Genomic DNA, 6000 nt, shown 5'->3' on the forward strand with positions numbered 1-6000 from the left:
CACCATGGCCAGAGTGCAGGCCGTGGCGGTTTTCAAGCCCATATGGTCGCCGGGCTGAGGTAGCTGAATGACAGAACAACAGTGACTGCCAAGCTGATCGAATTTGGTCTGTCCACAATGAAGCAACGACCTTATTATCTTGGGTGTGCCTCCTCCCCCCCCCCCCCCCCCCCCGAGATATATAGCCGTCGGTCATTGCTTAATTGTGATATGCAAGCCCCTTCACTGCGGCAAGGTAACGATCACGAAGGGGAATTGACACATGTACATGGCTTTTGTCTTGTTGTTGCAGCTGCAGTGCAGACAGAAAAATTCGGCAGGTATGTATACGCACCAGAAAAATTATTATAGCGGCCGCTGCTAGCAGCAGCCGTAAAAATTCAGGAATCCGCCTGGAGTCCTGTACCCTGTTGGTGGTGGCGGAGAAGGCAGTCAAGCAGCGTGCAGGCAGGGATGCTGTGTGGGGACCGACTTAGTCATGGGGCAGGCAGTCACACGGCATGCAGGCAGAGATGCTGTGTGCAGGGAATGACTTAGTCTTAGGGCGGGCAGTAGCCCTCCAGGATCCATGCCTCATTCATTTTGATAAAGGTGAGGTACTGAACACTTTTGTGACTTAGGCGACTTCTCTTCTCAGTGACAATGCCTCCAGCTGCGCTGAAGGTCCTTTCTGACAGGACGCTTGAGGCAGGGCAAGACAGAAGTTGGATGGCAAATTGTGATAGCTCTGGCCACAGGTCAAGCCTGTGCACCGAGTGGTCCAAGGGTTCATTGCTGCTCACAGTGTCTACATCCACACTTAAGGCCAGGTAGACGGCTACCTGCCAAACCAAGCGTTGGTGGAGGGTGGATCCGGAAGGGCTAAGGGGAGGCGTTGGACTAAAGAATGTCTGCATGTCCGACATCACCATGAGATCACTGGAGTGTACTGTCCTTGCCTGCATGGACATGGAAGAAGGATTACTGGCAGTGGTACCTTTATTCCATTGTGCTGTGACATCACCATTAAATGCACTGTAAAGCATAGTTGCCAGCTTGCTCTGCAAGTGCTGCATCCTTTCTGCCCTCTGGTGATTTGGAAACATCTCCGCCACTTTGTGCCTATACCGAGGGTCTAGTAGCGTGGCCACCCAGTACAGGTCATTCCCCTTGAGTTTTTTTATATGGGGGCCCCTCAACAGGCTGGACAGCATGAAAGACGCCATTTGCACAAAGTTGGATGCAGACGTACTATCCATCTCTTCTTGCTCTTCCTCAGTGATGTCAGCTCAGTTCTCCTCCTCCCCCCAGCCAAGTACAATACCATTGTTCTTCTGCCTCCTCCTCCAAAACAACACTTTCCTCATCATCTGACTCCTCGTCCCCACACAACTCATCCTCCTCCTCCCCCCTCTGTGCTGCTGCAGGTGTTGAGGAAACATCTGGTTCTGATGTGAATTGAACCCACAACTCTTCCTCCTGTTCCTGTTCACGCTCCTCCACAGCTTGATCCACCACTCTACGCACGGCACGCTCCAGGAAGAAAGAATATAGGATCAAGTCGCTGATGGCGCCTTCACTGTGACTCATCAGGGTTGTCACCTCCTCAAATGGCCGCATGAGCCTGCAGTCATTTCGCATGAGTGTCCAGTACTTCGGCCAGAACATCCCCATCTCCCCAGACTGTGTCCTTTGACTGTAGTTGTAAATATACTGTTTGACAGCTTTCTCCTGTTGTAGCAGGCGGTCGAACATCAGGAGGGTCGAATTCCAGTGAGTCGGGCTATCGCAAATCAAGCGTCTCACCAGCAAGTTGTTTCTCCGCTGAATACCGGAAAAACGTGCCATGGCCGTGTAAGACCGCCTGAAATGCCCACACACCTTCCTGGACTGCTTTAGGACGTCCTGTAAGCCTGGGTACTTAGTCACAAATCTCTGAATTATGAGATTCAGCACGTGCCATGCAGGTACATGTGTCAACTTTACCAAATTCAAAGCCGAAATGAGATTGCTGCCGTTGTTGTCACACACCACGTTGCCGATCTCCAGTTGGTGTGGGGTCAGCCACTGATCCACCTGTTTGTTAAGAGCAGCCAGGAGAGCTGCTCCAGTGTGACCCCCCTCTTTGAGGCAAGACATGTCTAAGATGGCGTGACACCGTCGTACGTGGCATGCAGCATAGGCCCTGGGGAGCTGGGGCTGTGTAGCTGGAGAGGAGATCGCAGCACCAGTAGAGTTGAACTGCCACTCAGCCAAGGAGGAGGAGGACGACGACAGCGAAGAGGATGTAGCAGGAGGAGAGGAGGTGGGACACACACACACAAAAAAATAGATCACAAGAACAACATTAGCTCTCAAAACAGCTGTTGAGGATGAGGAGTGCTTTTTAGCAATAAGGATCAGCAAGAAAGAGCAACCTAGCAAGTCTAACTAAGCTTTCCCTAATGTCTCTGCAGCACCTCTCCCTTCTCTAATTTCTGCAGCCACACTAGTGAGTGAAATTGGTGACGCTGCCTGATTTTTATAAGGGGAGGTGGGGCTCCAGGAGGGAGTGTAGCCTGATTGGCTACCCTGTGCCTGCTGACTGTGATGTATAGGGTCAAAGTTGACCCTAATGATGTAGTATAGGGGGCGGGTCGAACCGCCATAAAGTTCGCGTTCGTCCGCGAATGCGAACCACCGAGGTTTGCGCAAATACGTTTGCATGCGAACCGTTCGGACCATTTCTAGTAGCCATAAAAACACCTGATCTAAAGTATAGTCCTCTGGATCGGAGGAATGGAATTTTAGGCGCCATATTCTATGCATCCTGATGCTCCAAGCCCCCCAAAAGCTGAGCCCCGTTATCCTACTCAGGCATGCCAGTTAGTTGAGACTCCCGGTTGCCTAAGTTCCAGATAATGGGGACTTTGCTGTATTGTCATATGTCCATCACAGTCTAGGCTCTAGGTCCAATTTTTAGGGAAAAGCCAATTAACTTAACTGTCTGTTTTTGGGATGTGGAAAGAAACTGGAGTGCCCGGAGGAAACCCATACAGACATGGTGGAGAACATACAAACTCCATACAGATGGTGCCCGGCAAGACGAGAGTGCTATCCACTATGCCGCCATATTTCTGAAACAACAGTAGCTCAGTCGGTGCATTTGTGAAGATACCTGCAGAAATGCACTCCTGATTGTACTTAGACACGCATTTGGAACCAAATGGCAAAATGCCACAGGGGTAATGTTTGCCACCCAATACTTGTATCTTTTGACCTTTAGACTTGGCTCAAAGAGCAATTCTGTCAGTTGAGTATAAATAGCTCTGATAAGGATTATCCTAATAACAGCTATGCTTTATAATAAAGGAACTGAAGATAAAATGATCTTCTGTCAATCAAGAAATAAGTGAATACAGATGTGCATTCGTGATATGTGACTATAGATCTGTGTCACGGCTTCTGTGAGCAGCAGTTTACAAAATAGTGGTTTAAAGTGATTTCCTTCCTTTCAGCTTTGGCTACCATTTCATTGACATGACATATCCTTTATGTATTGTCTCTTATGCTTACCATACGTTTCAACTGTCATTGTTCAAAGGCATTTTTTATTCCATAAAATGATTGTATCTGCTCAAAGTCGAACAGACGAGCATTTAAAAAAGCTGATAGATAAAGAAGATTGTACAGAAATCTAATCATGCATGCTGTGCATCAGCTTTGTATTTGGGTGTGCTTTGTTGTTTTAGTCATTGTTTCTGCTGTGTTAAATGTTTTCAGTAGGTAGTTTAATAACTTCCGTAATTCTACATGTGTACACTATTTCTGCAACTTATTACCAAGGAAAGCAGGAGTGACTACAAGGGCCATCTTTTCTGGACTTCAGCACCTCTGTTGCAATGTGTGCAGGTGTATTACATTCTGCAGTGGCAAATAATGAACAATTGTATTAAAAACAAATATTAGGGGCTCTTCACAATTATCATTGCATTTTATGCATGAATTAAACCTTTAGCAGCTAATTTATTTTGAGACTTGCAAGCGCACCAGGCCGATTTGTTGTAGTATTTTTCTATTTCTTCTTTGTTACATTTCCTTGCTTTTAATTAGTACTGCTGTAATGTGTATTTATGGCCACTTGTCACTAGAGAGCACTGTGAGACAGTAGCACAGGACTTCTGCTTTCAGTTTCTGTAGTTTCTGCTGAGAGATCAAAGCATTCCAAGACTGAGGCCAAAAGCAGTGCACTAATCTCAAACAAGATAACTCTATCGAAGCCTATAATGGGTTAATATTCATGCGTGTTTTTACGATTTTTATAAGCGTTTCTATGTAAAAGTTCACATTGCGATTTTTCCATGATGTTAATTTTCATGAAAAATACAGTACATCTCATTAACTGAGAAATTGTTTACAATTAAATTTACTTGCATTGAAGCATGAAATGAAACAGACCTGACCTTTTAAAAGCAGAAAGATCACAAATTTGCATACGAACAAAAATGTGCCACAATCGCGATTCGGGAAATTGCAATTCGGACTCTATATTTGACAAGGGTGAACCCTGTCCCAGTATTAAACTTTTAATTTCTGATCTTGCGCTTTGAGTCCTATGGGAGAAAAGCGCTTTACAAATGTGATTGTATTGTATTGTATTGATCTTCTAAGACCACTTTATGATATGCTTCAGGGGACCTGGTGAAGTAGTTTAGTAAATCAGAAGTTTACTATATCAGAATTGGTCATACATTATATATTCATACAGGTGCATGGTCTGGACCTGGAGACTGAGTTTACTATAACCAGAGGATTTTTTTTGTGTAAAACAGTTTTTTATTGTTTTAGCATTACTAAATAACACAACATAATACAACAGTACATTCCGCTTTTTCCTTGGAGTATCCCACCCCTCCCCACCCCTTTCCAATACAATGAATAAAGTAATTATGTCACATCATATGACAAATATACAGTAAACATAGTATCGACGGCATCACATATCTATCTCAAGTAAAGATAACCAGGGAGTCCAGATCCTGTAAAATTTCTTAAAGGAGCCTCTGGTCTCATAGACACTTTTATATAGTTGAAGATCATTATTAATGGATGGCTTGAATTCCGCTATAGTTGGTACAATGTCGTCTTTCCATCTTAGAGCAATGGCCCATCTACATTAGTTGGAAACGTTTCCTGTCTATAGCCAGAGGATTACTATAATCAACGTTTACTATAACAAGATTCTTCATTTATTTACATTGTAGTATTATTCTGTTCATGACTTTAAATGTGAAAGCTCTTTCCCATGGTATATACCCATTCCTGCAAATTTAATTAACCATATTAGGATTGTTGCTTCAAATAAGAACTATTACTAATAGGTTTAAAACAGAACTGTGACAAAAAGAAAATCATTTTTAGGGGATGATATATGAAAAATCTGCTCATTATGCATAGAAATGTTCTTTATTATGTTAACTGGTTTAAAAGTAGCCTTAACATTTCTCTGTGTTCTCAAATGCTAATTAATCTCTCTTATACTTTGCAGCCTTTGATACGTCTGTGACAGACGTGGATTTAGTACAGCTGCAATGCTCCAAGAGAACTTTGATGTTAATGCACTTCAGCCAAGATTCATGAAAGGGATATCCGCCAGTGCTTGGAGTGCACCATTCATCTTGTCAAGTGCTACTTAGGCCCAAAACTGTGTGGAGACCAGCGAATTCAGTGCACAGTTCAAAAGGCCTGCACTAAATAAAATACCAACAAATGGTTCAATATACACTAGATGCTATTTGCAGATTCAATGCCTGCAGAAGGATTGTACCGCCAGTCCAGTATTCGCCTGTGTCTCTAGTGCTCTGGCTGGCCTATAACCTTCATCTGGTGTTCTATTCATCGTCGCTCATAAAACAAAGATCAAAAGAGATAATCAAGCACTATCCATTCATACCTTCTATGCAGAGCTGCATTTGGAGATCATACTGATCTAGGATGCTCTCACTTTCCAGCAGAAGCTTATGTCTCACCATCCTTGTTGCC

At 44.0% G+C, this 6000-nt stretch overlaps 1 protein-coding gene across 1 annotated transcript in view; it reads left to right on the forward strand.

Annotated features, from left to right (window-relative positions):
- Positions 1-5738, forward strand: part of NUFIP1 (nuclear FMR1 interacting protein 1) — a 205037-nt gene extending 199299 nt beyond the window's left edge. Inside the window, exon 11 of the transcript XR_011026135.1 lies at positions 5507-5738. The gene's annotated coding sequence lies outside the window, so the exon portion shown is untranslated. The remainder of the gene's footprint in view (positions 1-5506) is intronic.
- Positions 5739-6000: the final 262 nt, after the last annotated feature.

Source organism: Hyperolius riggenbachi, chromosome 2 (genome assembly GCF_040937935.1).
Source record: "Hyperolius riggenbachi isolate aHypRig1 chromosome 2, aHypRig1.pri, whole genome shotgun sequence".
Classification (NCBI taxonomy): Eukaryota; Metazoa; Chordata; class Amphibia; order Anura; family Hyperoliidae; genus Hyperolius; species Hyperolius riggenbachi.